This window comes from Brachypodium distachyon, chromosome 2 (assembly GCF_000005505.3).
Source record: "Brachypodium distachyon strain Bd21 chromosome 2, Brachypodium_distachyon_v3.0, whole genome shotgun sequence".
NCBI classification, from domain to species: Eukaryota; Viridiplantae; Streptophyta; class Magnoliopsida; order Poales; family Poaceae; genus Brachypodium; species Brachypodium distachyon.
The window spans coordinates 14,269,862-14,289,236 of NC_016132.3; the positions used below are offsets into that span (position 1 = coordinate 14,269,862).

Consider the following 19,375-nt stretch of genomic DNA (forward strand, 5'->3'; position numbering starts at 1 on the left):
ACCAGTTTAGCATCAAGAAGTAACTGTCTTGGTTCTTTCATGCAATGATGCTAGCATGGAGGTGTGAGATTATTCTGTTTTGTGGGGTGGACACTGGACACAGCGCAGCACACACCTAGCTGTAGGAACTAACCACACGGCAATCATTTTTATATGGTACCTACAACTTCGGCGTGTGCACCTGCAAGATGCGTCCTTAAAGACAGTCACTCTCAATAGGCTAATGATTCAAGGAGAACACAGGGCACCAGTGCCAGCGTTCTAGCTCCTTTGTGCTACTGATTGTTCTCTTAGTTGGATTTATGTTTGCATTCTTCCCCAACTCGAAAACATGACTAAAGAAACGAGATGACATCTCATGTATCTTGGTTTGTCAAAAATTCAACTCTGCAAGTAAAAAGTGTAGGGTCGTTTGGCACCTGACTAAATGAACCGAGATGACATCTCATATATCTTACTTCTGCAACTGGTCATCCTGGCTCCATGATTGATTGCTGGAGATGCTTCGATTGACACCCCGCCGTTGCTCATTCCATCTTTCAGCTGTCATCCTAAGCGCCAGGCAAGCTGCTGCTTAGGGAAATTGCTTAAATCTGTCAGCGCTTTTTGTTCAGTTTTTGTTATAGGGCGGCAAGTCTTGTAAGTTGCAATGTCCATCAGCGGGATGGGAAAGCACATTCAATCAGGTCTTCGTCTGAGGTAAAATTCACAACATCACTGGACTTTGTGAAAATAAAAGGTGTTTGTATTTTGTGCGAGGCAATGTCCCCAAGTGGAGCAAGGAAACCTCGCCCGATCATTGCCTCAAAGCTGCGGCACATCTAAACGAGAACTACAGTCTGCAGAAGTGGGCAGTTAAGTTGTCGTGGAAGAATGAAGCAATTTATGTCTGATCAATTGATCGACACACCTCGGTTCCATTAGCCATGTTTGTCGCGTGTGGCCATGCCACTGCGATCGAAACCAGAAAAAAAAAGTTCTTTAGGTACGCTCCGCACGCATATGTAAATCTTTTGCCGCTTTTAACTTTTTTTACATGGGTGAAGTGAGATAGTGGATAGAACTAAAAGGAGTGGACTTATTCAGTCCTAATATTGTTTTGATTGGTTAATGCTATATAATTTTCAGAAGGAAATGTATTGTTGTCTTTTGAAAGAGTAGTATAGAGACAAAATTTTCAGAAAAATAAATCTTTTTAAAAGAAATATTAGGTGGTCGTCAAAGACCAACGAGAAAGTTTTGATGCATCGGTTCAAGCGTATCATTATGTTATTCCGGTGCAACGCACGGGCATTTCGGCTAGTTCTTTGATAAAAATGGAGGCATTACCCGAGTAGTAGGGGGTACGATAGAAAAAACAAAAGGGTTTGGAAATGGGCTGGGCCGGCCGGCCACCTGGGCCATGTCTATGCTACTTGGTTTCTTTTCGGTTTTGGGGTTAAGGGCCATACCCGAATCGGTTTCACAAGTTGAAGTCCAAGAATGGCCTTAGCAGATTAACACTCGGCTTGTAATTCGAAGGTGTTCTTTTGTTCGGGAGGGAAATGGAAGATGACACGGCGTATTGTTTTTTCTTTGAGAGTGACACGACATATTGTTATGATTTACATAAGTATTGTCAAAATAGAGGATCTAGACGAAATAGTTGTTGCAGATTGTAGTAAAGTCTCAAGGAAGTAGCAGTGGTTGTATCCGTAGTATCCATAGCGACAATGTGCATGCACATCATCCACGATATTCGGCTTCACCACTAGACCAGCGGTGCATTTTTCTCTGTGAAGACTGGCTCTAAAATGCAAAGCCTGAGACACGAAGAAGCAAGTTTTGAGCATTTGAAAATACAAATTTAAGCATTTATAGATAAAATTAACAATTATACCTATATATTTTAAATACAATGCTATATTTTAATGATGGGGCTCCAATCTCAAATCTCGAGCCGGACTTGGGTGTGAGTCAAGCTTTGAGGATGGGATGATTCTGTCCAAGTATGGTGATACGAAATGCAGTTTGAAATTAATGTTCTTGTATTCAAGGGGGGAAATGTTCATGCAATTATTGCCTAAAAAAAGAAAAAATGAAACAAAACAAATTAGCAAATAAAAAAATTGTTACTCTCTCCGATCCTAAATTCTTGTGGTTTCATGGGTGCAAACACGTACGTGAGCTTTGAGTGTATCGTGTGGTTAATTTAATCCCTTCCGATCTACATAAGTCATAACACACAGTAGCCCGGTTCAAAATAAGTTGGAGTACATAAAAAGATGCGTGTCAACGTTTTGATTCCATTTCGGCGACTAGTTCCCAGTTTGGTTGCCTTTTTAGGGTTCTATTGTGTGTTCTCTTTTGGAGCTTTTTTGGACAAATTTTGTCAAATTCGTCACACGCGGGCGACTGTTTGAAATTCCCTTGGAGGTGTATATAGCTTGTTCTTCCCGTTTCACATGAGTTTCATGTTGTGAAGTTTTTGTTTTGACATTTGTAAACAAGTGCTTAACAGAGTCCGCTAAGCACGGGAGACGACGACAAATATGGAGCATCCCAACCCGGCCCTTGGTGGCTAGCTAGCTCTCCTACGGAGTACATTTTCATACAGTACCATTTCCACAGACGAGCCCCGGGCCTTGGTGTTGAGTTGACCAAATCATTTTGCCCGCGATCGACCCCGTCCGGAGGCCGCTCTCCATGTACTCCTCTGCCGAGGCGCCACTGCTGCCCGCGAGAGGGAAGGACAGTAGTCACGATGAGAAGCGGCGGCGGTGGTGGAGGGAGGCGGTGGAGGAGTCCGGCCGGCTGGTGGCGCTGGCGGCCCCAATGATCGCGGTGGGGCTGCTGCAGCTCACGATGCAGCTCATCTCGACCATGATGGTGGGGCACCTAGGCGAGGTCGCGCTCGCTGGTGCCGCCATGGCCAACTCCCTCACCGCTGTCTCCGGCTTCAGCATCCTCGTGAGATCTCGATCGTCCCGATCTATATATGTGCTTTTTTTTTCTTCCTTTTGCATATAATATGCGAGAGTCGGGATGCGCTAGCTCATCAACGGGAGATCGATAATGTTTTCTAGAGAGAGAGAGAGAGATGTTCTTCCTCAATCTGATGTGCATGATTTAAAATTAGCATAGGAAACCCCGCCCCGCTCCTCGGATGCGCCAGCGTACGTATTGCACTGCTCCGGGGTAGGGTGAGAGAAGGTGCTTGCTAGGGCAGCAGCCTAAGGTCTCGGACCTCCTTGTTCTCCTGCAATGGTCCTCCCTCCTTCGGGGGTTCTTCGGCAAGAGCGGCAACCTGTAGCCACATTCGGATGGCTAGATGAAGACTAGAGATGGCGATGATCTACCCTCGTATCGACACTGGTCCGCCAAGCTTGGATCCATGTGGTGGTGCACCTCAAAATGGCATCCTCGTAGCAGGCTATCTGTGGTGGAGCTGTGTCTTGGTCACTTTCCTATGTGTTGTAAGAACATGGCCTTGCCAGGCTCTTTCGCGTTATTAGAATATAACAAGTGGTGGGGAACTGAAGAATACATTAGAAATATACGTACATTGTACACGTGTAAAGTGAAGAATTGAAAAGTACAGGAGAAATGTGATATGAGTTGTTTGATTTGCTGAAACTGTAAAAACATACGAATCCAACTAATGATGTTTCAACACTAATATACGTACACTGTCTTTGCCTCGATCCTACACATACCAATCAAATAATGAGGTCAACGTGGATGTTAAATTTCGTACGGTTTTTTCCTTTGAAATGGCATCCAAAGGAAATTTTCATTTGCCTCATCCCTACGAATGAAACGATACCTAGTGACCAATTCGACGGGAATTCTGATCCTTTGGGTTTCCTCCAAATCAAATAGTCCCTGCTTTATCTTGGAAAGCCAATAAATCTGGTGCTAATTTTGTATGCACCCTTAGGTAGCATTTTTTGTTACTACTCCCTCCATCCCAAATTATCATGCATTCTAGGTTTAGTCAAAGTCAGCTTTTTAAAATTTGACTAAGTATATACAAATAAATATTGACATTTATAATATCAAATACATACGATATTTGAATATATTTCATTATAATTCTAATAATATTAGTTTTATATTGTAGATGTCAACATTTTCTTAAAATTGGCCAGTGATTGGCCACCATATTTTCTTGAAATGGGTCTACCCGTGGCCTCTAAAAATGGCCTTGAGCCGCATCGATCGTCAAGGTCAGGTCTGGGTTGCGCTTTATATATATTACCATCATGACCCATCACAATACATCATTGTTTTTCTTGCCATTCATTCAGCACTATCTCTGCACTTTATCCTATTTGAACTTCCATTTATTCCTAAACAATATGTATATGTATTCATTACTGATCGATGGAGTTTTTTCTTTAGATAGGACTGGCAACTGGACTGGAAACTATATGTGGGCAGGCCTATGGAGCAGAGCAGTATCATAAGCTATCTTTATACACTTACAGGTCCATCATTGTACTTTTTGCGAGTGTGCCCATAGCCATTCTATGGGTTTTCATTCCGGGAGTACTTCCTCTCATAGGCCAGGAACCACAAATAGCAAATGAGGCTGGGAAATATGCTCTATGGCTTATCCCTGGTTTATTTGCCTTCAGTGTTGCTCAATGCTTTTCAAAGTTTCTGCAGTGTCAAAGTCTAATATTTCCAATGGTTCTTAGCTCCTTGATTACACTCTCTGTATTTATTCCTTTGTGCTGGTTCATATGGTTTATAAAGTTGGGATGGGTAATGCTGGAGCTGCTTTATCCGTGAGCGTATGCGATTGGGTTGAAGTGACTGTTCTTGGTCTTTACATTAAGTTCTCACCTTCTTGTGAGAAAACGCGTGCTCCACTCTCGTGGGAAGCTTTTAAAGGGATTGGTAGTTTCATGCGTTTGGCTGTACCATCCGCTCTTATGATTTGGTAAGTAAATTGTTTTTACATTTTATTTAATGTTGCTGTATTTTCGCCACCTAAATATCATCCTATGCAGCAATACCCATATATGCTTGTGCACTCTTAATTGTGTTTACTTGTCCCCGTGGACATTGACATGGTCTCCACTACACACCGTTCCTAATTATATACTCTTATAACACTAATGTTATCTTTAAGACAGACTAAATAATTTATGTCGATTAGAGTCCAAATTTTCTCATGGAGAATTATTAATTTCCACAAAACCATTTTGCTAATTTCCACAAAACCACATCATAAGATCTCCGTAAAACATGTCTGTTTGTATGTATTTCTACTTACGTTTATTCATACCTACTAGTTTGGTTTTTTCTTATCGTAACACCCACCTCGATCCACTAGGTTTCTTGATTAGAAAGAGCTATCTTCCAAAAACAAGATGATGTCAGCGTCTTCTAAAACCAAAGGGGGCCACGGAGACGATGGGTTATGCCCGGAGTTCAAATATTTACATGTTACACTTTTGTCACACTAATCTTATTGCTTGACCGCTAGCTATCCAAATCGGTCTAACATAACCTGTGCTACCATCTCCAAGTGGTGCACCCGGATACCTTAAAGACTCTTGTGCCTCCACATGCTGAAGTAAAGACCACATAGGGGTCCAGTGTGTATGTAGTAGGATAACCTGCAAGAAATTGGCAACCTTTTGTTATTAGGTACACACGACATCTTAAACAGTACTGGTAACATGATGCTATCCTCTTGCTTAGATTCTGATCAAGTTTAGCAAGAACTATGCTGTGTGCTAGAACTGTCTCACCAACGAGTTAAAACATATTTAATACGATGGTAGTTATTTTAGCCATTTGGTATGAATATAGTACAGATTGTTCACTTGCAAACCACTGGGCATATATTACTTTAGGTTATGAAAACCTCGTGTTATTCTGATAGCAATCTTAACCTCAGTTCTTCTTCTTTTTGTGAGATCTTAACTCAGTTAAGCTTCAAATTTTGTATCTTCGCCCCTCTAGATATTAATCTAACTTTCCTTGATCACAGCCTTGAGTGGTGGTCCATGGAGCTGCTTGTTCTGCTTTCTGGAATCCTACCAAATCCAGCACTTGAGACTTCTGCGCTTTCTATATGGTATGCATTAGTAGAAATTCTAATATGATATCCTTGCATGCTGTGCTATGGCGTTAAACAAAGTAATTAATGTCCCTTTCAACAGCATATCTACAGGGGTACTGTTGCAAAATCTTCCTTACGGTATCGGAACAGCTGCAAGGTAGAGAGCATTTGTTATTATCCTCGGTTATACCTGTTTCTACCGAATTTAACAAGCTAACTATGTTTAATCCATGTTCCCAGTGTCCATGTCTCGAATGAACTAGGTGCTGGCAACCCAAATGGTGCCCGCTTGGTGGTAGGTGTTGCATTGTCTATTGTGGCTTGTTGAGCAGTCTTGGTGAGCATAACTCTTCCAGCACTGCGCCACTTCATTGGAATTGCATTCAGCAACGAGGAGGAGGTCATAAATTATGTCACCAGAATGGTACCCCTACTCTCCATTTCATTCATTACAGACAGCCTCCAGGCAGTCCTTTCAGGTACCCATGTCTTTGGCATTAAATATTTTCAGTAGCATCATCAATTAAATTAGATGAATTACTCGGTTAAAATTGTGTGCTTGTCATGGACTCTTCTAATTGCTGACACAATTGAGATTGCGTGCTTAACTGCTCGATTTATTTATCATTCGGACTCTTATACTGTTGTTTGTAGTTCTAGTGTAATACATATATATATATATATATATATATATATATATGTGTGTGTGTGTGTGTGTGTGTGTACTATCAATTATTCGGGCGGGGAGGACACCTATACCCGAATAGTTGATAGAATATAATTTGATTTGAATATGATTCAAAACTGAAATAAAAATAAATAAATAATAATTAAAAATAATGAAAAATATTAAATCTTAAGAGCCATCATTAGCATGTATTAGGCATATAAGACCCATCATCAGCATACAAGATCAAAAATGCATGGGATCCTATGATTTATGGTGTGCAGACGAAGAATAGCCAAGGAAGCAGATAATAAGGCTGCAGTGTGTCGAAGACACTATCATTAAAGCGCAAGACTACTCCCAAGATGAAGGAAGCCACGTTCGTATGCAACCAAAGAGAAGTGGCAGCCAAAAGACCCCTTATCACTATGCATGCATGCATCCAAAGGCTATAAAAGAAGCCTGGGGCCTATAAAGGAGGTGCATCATAGACATGGAGAAAGGTGAGGTAAATAATGCATGGGAGCACTATTTGAGCTAGCCATGGTGCCTATATAAGGAGGCTCTTTGCAGCATTAAAGGACACACAACCATCGAGCACAACATAAGCCTTCAGAGCAGCAAGTAGTTCAGGGCAGTTAGCCAGAAAACCATCTGCTCTCTAGCAGTAGTAGTACCACTTCCCACTGTAATAAAGCCTGTGTAATCAAGACATTTGTAACATAAAACTGGGAAGGTAGTAAGATAATTTCTTTATCTTTGTGTGAACCCTTCGGGGGTTTCCGAAAGGGAAAACCGTATGTAAGCTATATTGTGAAATGAAGTAGTTTAGTTTTTTCCTCGGTCTTTTTAGCATGTTTATATGGGTGGGTGCTTATACTAGGAATCCTATAGGAGAAATTTCTGCGTGTAGTTCTCTGTTAAACCGTGTGTATGGCGTTGAAATGAGAACCTTGTAACCGTAGAGAAGTGTTCCTTTCGGGTGGAACTGCCTGGGAAGACGATAAGAAATCACCCATATAAACTTGACTAAAAGACGCTTAGGAAAATAAACTTAGCTACTCCTGAAGCAATATAGTAATAAATACGGTGAGTACTGAGTAGGATTATTATATCACTGCGAAAACCGTCGGTAGTTCTGTTGGCCTCACCGGCCTTAAAAGATCCTGCAAAAAGATAATCATAATATTTAAATATTTAATTTACCATATAACCTAATATTAGCCGAAATAATTTGAATATTAACGTATCTAATATTTATTAATATTGCATATTTGTGGTATATATATATATATACATATATATAATACTTCCACTGTGTCAGGTGTTGCTCGGGGCGGTGGATGGCAGCATTTAGGGGCATATGTTAACCTGGGTGCGTTCTATCTTGTCGGGATCCCCGTTGCGCTCTTTTTTGGTTTCGCAATGCAACTAAGAGGATTGGGATTTTGGATTGGCATGATAGCTGGAGGAGCCACACAGGTCACTCTCCTATCTGTGATAACTGCTACTACAAAATGGGACAAGATGGTAAGTTCTTTCTCCGTTTCTTATTCATCTGGTATGGCTGATGCTTCTCCTCCCTGCTGCTGAATGGTTTATTGCTAGTATAACTGATGCTTCCTCGACCTAAACCCTCAGCACTATAACCGTGGGATAATGATAACTAAAAAAGATCTTTGGCATGTTGTGCGAGGTCGCACGTGTATCCAAGTTCGTATCAACGTGTTTGATTTTTTCAAACAACTTTTTTTTTTGTTAAAAGAGTGATTCATGTCATTATCTGTATTCTCATTTCCAAAATTAGCTTACTTGATGTCACTTGTGAACTGGAATATATGTATAACTAATATTGTGTCTATTTGCAGGCTGACAAGGCTAAGGAGAGAGTATTTGACGACAGGCTCCCAACACAATAAGCCTTGAAGAACTACCATGTCAAAGTCTTGAAAGTCTAAAAATAAATAAGATTCTATTTTTACTAATAGGGCAATGCGCCCATTTGCGTGACTATAACTGTTTTCGGATTTTGGAAACAAAGATGAGAGAAAGATCCATCAGCTGTTTCATACTTAGTAGTAGCTCAGATGGACCCTATCCAAGGGCATAGTTAAATGTTATACAATTCCCCACGTGACACGATCGATCAATATGTTTGTTTGTCACACTCGAGTGTGTGCAACCGGGGCAAGGTATTTCACTAACAGCCCAGTATATCTATTTTGGATCCGCATGTTACTTTAGCACATTGGCTCCTCTTCAAATGGTACCTGAGGAACATTTGGGTTTCCCCCTAATTCTTCCAAGCAAAACTCATTTGGGTTCCACTGAGACATAGCTAATCTTTTTGAATTTGGTTGGCCGTCCCACCAAAATCCTGAGTATGAAGAGCCTCACGGATGTACTAACTCTGGAGTATATAGATGTCCCACCAAAGCGCTTGTCCGGAGAATTCCTGTCCTCGTTGCGCTGAAGGGTAAATCTCTGCACAAAGGTATAAGGTTGCGCCGAGATAAGTCGTCGTCGGATGGAAGCCGGCATAACCATCATGTCGAATAAAAACGGAAAACATACGCAAATAAAAACTTACCGGGGGCGGACGGTGCTTCCGGCTGAACGGGATCATGCCCCAGACCCAGTGCTCGGACAAATTCGTCTTGGCGATCGCCTTAACTCGGCGCGGGACTTTGAGCTTGTCTAGCCGGACGGTTGAAACCCGGTTCGGGTCAAACTGTCCGTTGTAAAAACACATCTTGTGTGTCTGACATTGGAGCCGGCATAACCTCCAGTACACAAATGTCGCCAGCAAGTCGTCGGCCGTCATCCCGTTCGCCTTGAGGTCGATGATGCCGGCATGAACCTCGTTGATCTCGGGAAGAGAGTCCTTGGGATCGTGCTTCCAGTTCTTCTTCTCCTCCGGAGGGCCGACTACGAATCCCGACAGATTGATCTTGTCGGTGTCGGAGTCGGAGGGGTTCTTGACATAGAAAAAGGTCTTGAGCCATTTCTTGCAGAACTCAAGACCTTGGATCCGAGGGAAGGCCGAACCTCGGCGGGGTATGACGGTGGCCGCGCCGCACTGAGTCATGGGCTTAGCGGCGCCGGCATTGTCCTTATCGGGAAGGACTTGGGGCCGGAACATGAAATACTTGGCCCACAAGTCGATAGAAGGCCAGAGGCCGAAATAAGTTTCGCAGTAGGTGACAAATGCCGAAAGAGTAAGAATGGCGTTAGCCGGAAGGTGGTGCGGCTGAAGGCCAAAGAAATCTAGGAACTGCCTAGTGAAATCGCTAGCCGGGAGAGCGAATCCACGTTCAAAGTGAGCAAGGAAGACGACACACTCACCGGGTTCGGGTGTCAGCACAACCTCGTCACCGGGGATCCGGCACTCCACCTCCTCCGGGATCCGCCAGGTGCGGCGGAGCCAGTCGATATCCGCCGGCGAAACGTCGAAGCCTTCCCAGCCGGCTCGCTCCGAGCCCGTCTCCTCCTCGACGTGCTGAGCAGCGGGGTCGGCGGCGGCGGCATCGCGGGATGAAGAAGCCATCGCTTGAAAACAGATCTAGGTTTAGGGGTCCGGTGAGGAGATGGTGGCGCGAGGTGCGAGCGAGCAAGAAAGCGGCGGCGGAGAGCTAAGCAAGTGCGCGCGAGGGTGCAACGGCGAGCTTGGCTACTGGGAGCTAGGAGGCGCGGCGGCAAAGGAGCTCTGAGCTAGCGGCAATGGCGAGGCGCGCGTGAGCCAAGAAGAGCGAGGGTTTCGGGGGGAAGGTGAAGGGGTTTCACTCCGCCCCTCCCCTTATTTATACCATCAGCGCACTAATGGGGTGCGGATCTTCCGCGCCCACGATCTCCGTGGCCAACGGAAAGGCCACGCACGATCATGGGGGCAATCAACCCCATTAACGGCGCACGCGCGGTTACTGCACGACGTGGCGCAGTAAATCCTGTTGAATCCGGGAGATAAGGATCCGCGTGGGAACCGAAATTCCCCCTCTTAATGGCCTGCCGGTTTTCCTGTCCGATGGGACGACACGCTCGCCTCGAAAGGCGCGCCGGCAGTACTTCGGTCTTGTCTTCCTATTATTTAAGCAGAGCGCAGAGTACAAACGACAAGTGGCATTAATGTCGACAGAAACGAGTTTTCTACTGCCGGCAACGAGGAAGAAAGGAATCTCGGCTCAGGGCTGAATAGGCACGCCGACTCGATATGTCGGAATTACCCGATCTCGGCTAAGAAAACTCGGGATTGTCTCATCATCCTTCTCGGCTTAGCCCTGGTAGGCTTTGGTGGCTTGAGTGTGGGAAACTGTCGCGGCCCGACATCCTTCCCTGCCGGACCGCAACAGCTTCGGGGACTAGTGTCGGGGGGATGACCCCGGGTAGGGTCATGAAGACACGCATTAGCCGAGATGACGAAGGCAAAGCCGGCACAGGCATGTACGCTGGCATCCTTAAGCCGAAGTAATACCAGGCCGGCATACCAAATGTATGCCGGTGTGTCTATCTTGTCTTATGTGATTGCAGGATATGCACGAGCACTCCGATCTCGGCCACCGCCGAGACGTGTCAACGGTTTTATCCTTATCACATGGCGCAAAGTAAAGCAACACCCTCTTTATCACGGGAGAGCAGTCGCTGCTTACGTCGCGGTGCCAGACGACTGCGCAAAGAAGCACCGAAAGAGAACCGATGACGGAAGCCGGCGCGTGGCTACAGTACGTGTGGCCAGACGCCAGGAAAAGTAAAGCTGTCTTGTCCCTTGCCGTGTCACCCGGAGGGAACCAAGGGGTGTGCCCGGCGGGGCCCATAGAAGATAAGGCTCGCCTTTGGTCCACATGTCAGTGTGACATTGACGGTCCATAAATAGGAGCACTACCCCTCCCAGGAAAGGGTCCTTTACTTAGACATCTAGGGTTTCCCCTTCTTCTTCTTCTTCCTCAAAAAAACTGCTCAAGGTGCACCATTGTAGATCTCGGTATCTCGCCAAATACTACAAAGCAGGAGTAGGAGTTTTACCTCAACAAGAGGGCTCCGAACCTGGGTAAACCGTGTGTGTGTTCTTGTGTTGTGCGTGGTTCTCATCACGTCCTCCCTCCTCCGGTTCCTCCTTCGTCCATCGGCCCCAACATAAGCCATTCTATGGCATCTGCCGTGACACCACCACGACAGCCGATTTATCTAAGGCATGGTGGGGGAGGCGCTACTGACTTCATGTCATGTCCTGAATAAAGTTCCAAACAAAAATAAAGAGAAGACTCCCTACGAGGAGTGGATGGGAAGAAAGCCATCACTTTTTTACTTGCGCACTTGGGGATGTTTGGCGAAGGTCAACGTTCCAATTCCCAAGAAACGCAAGCTCGGACCGAAAATAGTGGATTGTATCTTTCTAGGCTATGCTCAGCGGAGTGTGGGCTATAGATTCTTAGTAGTTAAATCTGAGATACCTGATATGCATGTTGACACTATTATGGAATCTCGTGATGCAACATTTTTTGAGAACATTTTTCCTATGAAAGATATGCATAGCATTGCTAGAATTTCTTCTGAAATATTACCTGAGTCTAGCATACCTGAATCCATACATCTGATAATGAATCTGAACATCTTGAGAATGATGTTGAGAAGGATGACAATGAAGCTCCTTCCAGGAGTAAGAGACGAAGGATTGCAAAATTCTTTGGTGATGACTTCATTGTGTACCTTGTGGAGAATACTCCCAAAACCATTGCAGAGGCATATGCATCTCCGGATGCAGATGACTGGAAAGAAGCTGTCCAGAGTGAGATGGACTCCATTCTTTCTAATTGGACTTGGGAGATATCTGACGACCCCACGGTTGTAAGCCAGTGGGCTGCAAGTGGGTGTTCAAGAAAAAGCTAAGGCCTGACAGTACCATTGAAAAGTATAAGGCACGGCTTGTGGCGAAAGGCTACACTCAGAAAGAAGGTGAAGATTACTTTGACACCTATTCACCCGATACTAGACTTACTACCATTCGAGTACTACTATCCCTGGCTGCCTCCTATGGTCTTGTCGTTCATCAAATGGACGTAAAGACAGCTTTCCTTAACGGAGTTGGAAGAGGAAATTTACATGGATCAGCCAGATGGATTTGTGGTAAAGGGTGCAGAGAGAAAGGTGTGCAAGTTACTAAAATCTTTATATGGACTAAAACAAGCACCTAAGCAATGGCACGAGAAGTTTGACAGAACTTTAACTTCTGCAGGCTTTGTCATTAATGAGGCTGATAGATGTGTGTATTATCGCCATGGTGGGAGCGAAGGTGTTATTTTGTGTTTGTACGGGGATGATATTCTGATATTTGGTACAAACATAAAAGTGATAAATGAGGTCAAGTCGTTTCTATCAAATTGCTTTGATATGAAAGATCTAGGAGAGACTGATATTATTCAACATTAAGCTGATTAAAGATGAGAGTGGAATTACTTTGTTGCAATCCCACTATGTTGAGAAGGTCTTGAGTCGCTTTGGTTTTACTGACAGCAAACCTTCACCAACACCATATGACCCCAGCATGATACTTAGAAAGAACAATGGAGAAGGGAAAGATCAATTGAGATACTCTCAAATAATCGGCTCCCTTATGTACTTAGCTAGCGCTACGAGGCCTGATATCTCTTTTGCTGTGAGCAAATTGAGTAGGTTCACGTCAAATCCGGGTATAGATCATTGGCCTGCACTAGAAAGGGTATTGCGCTATCTAAAAGGTACGATGAGTTATGGAATACATTATTCAGGGCATCCAGCTGTGCTTGAGGGATATTGCGATTCGAACTGAATCTCGGAAGCAGATGATCTCTACGTCACAACCAGGTATGCCTTCATACTTGGTGGTGGTGTAATATAATGGAGATCTTGCAAACAGACCATATTGACGAGGTCAACTATGGAAGCAGAGCTTGCTGCTTTATATACAGCCACCTTTGAGACAGAGTGGCTGAGAGATCTTTTGATTGACTTGCCGGTGATTGAAAAACCAGTGCCGGCTATTCTGATAAACTGTGATAATCAAACGGTTATTACTAAAGTAAACAGTTCAAAGGATAACGCAAAGTTATCAAAACACGTGAGGAGACGTGTGCAGTCTGTCAGGAAATTAAAAAACTCCGAAATGATAACTGTCGTCATGATCTATATTCTGAAATTATTCATTGAATTGTTATTCTCGAAATTCTTAATTTTTCAACATATTCTTAGGGGCAGGAATTACCGACGCAAATTGAACGGGGGAGACGGATGAGCAAGACGCTCGAGGGTAGAAAATCCATTCTCGGGAACCAAAAAGTTCTTCCTTAATTTGTACGTCTTCTTCGCCGGCCGGCAGCAGCTCGGCCAGGGGCATGCATGGGGAGTAGCTACCTAGGATTGAATCCAGAAAGGAGTGATCGATCGGCCAAGTTGCAGCGAAATCGTTAATGTGCAAGCAAGAAAGAACTTGATAACATGCATGGTCTTGTGTAGGCACGTATACATCGGAGTTACGTACGTGTAGCAGCAGCGTAGTTACGGAGCAGCAGCTAGCTAGCCTTTATGGATTCGCGACCAAGGAAAGATCATGTGCCTTGGACAGACAAACAAGAACAACAACAACGCAAACGTACACTAAGATATCTGCTCGAACGGAAGGAAGGAAGCTTCTCGGAAAGTGAAACATGCATGCCCGCTCGGCTCGTCTTCTTCCTCGCGCTGCCGCGTCCGTGCGCGCCGACGAGAAATCAAAGAGGCCGAGCTGCCTGCTCTTGTGAGAATCGGCTCGGTCGGCAGCCAGGAAGAAGAAGAGCCGCACGGGCGCCGACGCTCCGGCCGGCTGTGACCGGTGTACGTGCTCCTCGATCGATCGTCTGCATGGCCGTGTTCGCCGGCCGGCCGCAGCCAGCATGCTCCGGCGCGCGTGCCCGAGCTTGCACCCCCACTGACACATCATGCGGCCCATAAATTTGTGTCAGGTGTCAGGTCCATCATGCGGCCCATAAATTTGAAAAATCATGTGCCTGCTCTTCCTACGTGCTTAACGCGCATCACGCCGCTAACGTTCTAGATCGCGTGGGGTGGAGCAAAACGCTCTCCAGCATTGGCTTTTTTAGTGTTACTATACATCTATACTAAAACTAAAAAAAATTCAGATTTTTTTGAAAACTTCAAAACATGATTCTCATGATGTTTGAACTGTAGCTTTTTGTAGTGTTACTGTACATCTATACTAACACTAAAAAAAATTCAGATTTTTTTGAAAACTTCAAAACATGATTTTCATGATGTTTGAACTGTAGGAAGCATTTGATCTCGGAAACCTTCGTTTACAGATATTCTTTTGGAACCACTAGCTAGGAAGCTTAAATTAATTGTTGGTTGGTGTACTTCAGATCTGTCTCTAGCCTAGTGCTACCCTCCACCGGAGAAATTAGTGCTGAAATAAGACTTGACGGAGAGTACTACCTCTCAATTCAGTCAAGTCTTATTTTGTCTTCGTAACAATCAATTTTCGATGCTTCATCTTGATTTAAGGCAACCAACCCGGCCTATCAGTTGATTCGATTCAGTTGCCCGAGGCCACGAGCCATCATGTGAAACTGATGCTATATCTTAAAGCTTTCCTAGTACCCTCCCTCCAATATTTGTCCATCTTGCGAGGACCAACAAGATTATTCGATTCACAAAGGTCGAGAAATTAAAGCGTTACTACTAATCATCTTTTGTCAACTGAGAGCACAATTAATTAATTGACAAGGCAACTCACTCGCGACAACTCACAATTAATTAATTGACAAGCGTTACTACTAATCATTTTACCCTGAGTCCATGACTTAACTCAAGATAAGTTCAAGACAACTCATTCACAACATGTTTTTTACATAAGAAGCTAATGGATCAGCATGGCACTAGCAAAGCACTAAATCCAAAACAAGATATATGTCGTCACACAAGTATCCATTTTATCTAAAGTATATACATAAATGTTTCATCTAAAATATTTACCAATGTTACACATCACCTATGATTTCACACACCCACCTCGCCAAGCAAGAAGTGAGGGGGCAATGCCATTCATTTCTCCTGTAAAGCACCGCAAAAATATGAGTACAAAGCTATAAAAATCTGCAAGAGATTAGCTATGGAAAATATGCGGGAAGAACCTCCAAGAGGTCGTAAAAATGGCCAAAAGTAACAAGGATCGCAAAAATAGAGAATGAAAGGGGCGAGCCAAGCTCTCGGCCCAAGGCCGGCTCCTCTCCTACGACACGGTGACGCAAAACAAAAAGAAAGAGGGAGCCAAGCTCTCCCCGCGGCCCAAGGCCCGGCGCAACAGCAGGCAAAAAGAATGGGGGAGCCAAACAGCCCAAACTCCCCCCAACGGCCCAAGGCCACGACCAGAAAAATAAAAATAAAAACACTACTGCATGCAGGGTGTTCGACCGAATGCCAAGGCACGCCGCCGGGCTGCGCATGCCTCGTGCGCAACGATCTGTGCACGCCTCGCACGCACCCTCGCCGCGTTGCCACCCGCACGCTCGCGCACGGGAGCACGCCCACAAGGTGTTCGGTTCGACGCCCGAAGGCAAGGCGGAAGGTCGCACTCCAGCGTCCTTCAATTATCCGCGACACCTTCGGACGCCGAGCTAGCTCTGTGGATTGTCTAAGCGCCACCTTCCCTCGCCTCTACCTTGGGTGAAGCCGAAATGGTCTTCAACACCGCAAGGGTCGAAATCGAGGAGGGCACAAGCGTCACCACAGTCCAGGGTGTCCATTCTATAGGCCAACGGCCATCCTTGGCGTTCGGGTCTAACCAACGAAATTTCGACACATGCCCTCCAATGGACAGAGAACTCTTGTGCTCCTTTTCAGAGAAAGAGGAAAAGGAAGAAAGAAAGGAGAAAGAGAGGAGGCGGCAGGGAGCTGACCCCGGCCCTCCCTCTGCTCGGCGCCAGAGATCGGGAAGGGTTCCCGTACCGAGCTTGAAGACGGATGTCCACCGTCGGTTCCGCCCCGCACGAAGCCCTGCCGACCGTCCGACTGGTGACCGAACCGGTACGCAGGCCGCCTCGGTCTGACGGGCCTTCCGTGGGCCTCGGCCCGAGAACGTCTACCAAAAAAAAAAGGAGGATGGCCGCCGCCGCCAATTTGGGCAGAGCCGGGCGCAGCCCGCTCGAGCTCCTCTGTGCGTGTGCGTACGGCCCACTCGGCCAGATGACCAGGGATTGGCGGGAGGACCCCCGAGCTCCCCCAAAAATCCGAAAAGCCCCTGGAAAAATTGGAAGGGCCCAAGAGCTTCACAAACTTCGCATGGAAGCCCCCGGACTCTTGGAAAATTGTAAAGAAGCCGCTGAAAAATTCAGGTAGGCCCAAAAGTCTGCAGATTTTGCAAAAACGTACTCATATGATCGGTTTCTTCGCCAAGAAGTCCCCGAAGCCCTGCTACTTTGCTGAAAATCATCCAAGACTACGGGAAATTCACAGAACCTCCTGCGGGAGTGGATTTTTGACACCATGACTTCGCAAAGTCATAACTTTTTGCAGGAAAACTACTCCTAATCTCAAAGGGACTAACTCGAGAAGCAAGACAATGACTACGAGTCTTCGGCTAGGAATTGGCCCGAAGGCATTAATCAATGCCTACAAGTGGGCTATTATTGTAGTAAAATAAAACCTTTATATGGGTCAGGTCATAAATCTTGCGTGGCGACGACCAGAGCAACAATTTCTCAGGACCGATCAACTTGCTAACTAGGCGCGGTTAAGCAAACAAGGCACTAGTCAAAAGAGTAAATAAATCAAACCCATCATGCCATGATCAAAGTGAAGGAAGGGCTTGAGTAGGGGCTAAGGAAGCTAGTAAGGGGGGTATAAGCAAAAGTGTAAAAGGTGTAAGATGAGTCTTTTGGTCCATGGTGTATCATGGACCACACTCTCCTTTTCTCACTTGGTGCGCACGAAAGTTATGGACCAAGGGATCTTTTAGCACTTTACCCTCGTTTTCCTCTCTCCCTCGAGGATAGCCATGGTGTTTCATCATGTATTCCTAGGATATAAATACCCCCCAAAGGGTACGTATCATCCACTTTCAACTTGAATAAACTCAAGGGAAGAGGGCTAGAGCCTCTTAGGAGTTCTAGTTTCGAGATTCCAGAAAAACCGGCTCGGTCCAGACTCGAATGAAGAGGGCTCGGGTTCGAGCCCGAAGGGCATCCTACCCTTGCTACTTGGAAAGACCAGTTCGGTCCAAGTTCAAGGCGGCCTCTTCGGGACTCGTGCTAGGCGATTTGGGTAGATCAATTCGCCCCAAGCGCATAGGCTAACGACCCCCTCACGCACTTGTGTCATTGAGTTTTGACACCCCTTACTCTTGTTGTGTCAAGAACAACATCATTTTTCTAATGTTTCGTAGCAATACTACTACACACTGTATCTTTGTGCTCCGTCCGCGACCTTTTCCTTGCAAACACAACAGACCGTTGATTTCCATTGGTAAAGGAAAACAGAAGTTTAGGTATAGAGAAAAAAAAACTCCACAATAGAAGAAACAATCACAAATGCAGAAATTAAAAGAGTTCATGTTGTCCAAGTTCGATCGGTTTAGAATAATGGGAGCAACAATCGTTAATGTAGCGATTAGTTGCTCACTACTGGTGGTTGTATCATGTGCTTGTCATATCCGGCCACGATATTCGGCTTCACAGCTAGAATTAATGTTATACTCACTCCGTTCCATATTAAATAACTTTCTATTATATGTATATAGACACTTTATTGGCATAAATACATCTATATTTGGGTAAATTTGAGTCATTTAATATGGGATGGAGCGAGTATCTATCTAGACTCAGCCATCCAGGCATACCTCGGGTCGGGTTTCGGTCAAGCTTTTGTGAAAACCGGCTCTAAAATGCAAAGCTCGAGACATGAAGAAACAGGTCCTGAGCATTTGAAAATATTAATTTAAGCATTTATAGATAAAATTAACAATTACTCATATATATTTTTAGATACAATGCTATATTTTAATGATCGGGCTCCAATCTAAAATCTGGAGCCCTATTAAAACGCGAGGGATGTGTTTGAGGATTCCGTACATCAACAGGATGCCGGCTCAATCTATATATATAGCTCGTAGGCTTACAGGATAGATACAAGGTTGGTTATGATATGTCCACAACAACTCGGATCATTATCATACCTAATTCTGTTATACATGTTTATCAACAAGTAATGCACCTGGACTCTACAGCTCGTCTAACACTCCCCCTCAATCTGAACCAACGAGATTCAGATGGTAGCAAAACTGACGAAGCTGTTGTGTCCCTACTGGTTTGGTTAGCCCGTCTGCAACCTGATCATTAGTTGACACAAACCTGATCTCTAGTGCTTTCCGAGCTACCCTTTCTCTCACGAAGTGATAGTCCACCTCGATGTGCTTCGTTCTTGCGTGAAAAACTGGGTTGGCAGAGAGGTAAGTGGCGCCGAGATTATCACACCAAAGGACCGGCGCTCGTTCCTGTCGCACTCCAAGTTCACCAAGAAGAGACTGAAACCATATAAGTTCTGCAGTGGCATTTGCCAATGCCTTGTACTCAGCCTCGGTACTTGATCGTGATACCGTGGCCTGTTTCCGTGCGCCCCATGACACAGGGTTC

The 19,375-nt window shown here is 45.0% G+C and overlaps 1 pseudogene; it reads left to right on the forward strand.

Moving 5' to 3' along the window:
• The first annotated feature begins 2,586 nt into the window (after positions 1–2,586).
• Positions 2,587–8,850, forward strand: LOC100840615 (annotated as a pseudogene).
• Positions 8,851–19,375: the final 10,525 nt, after the last annotated feature.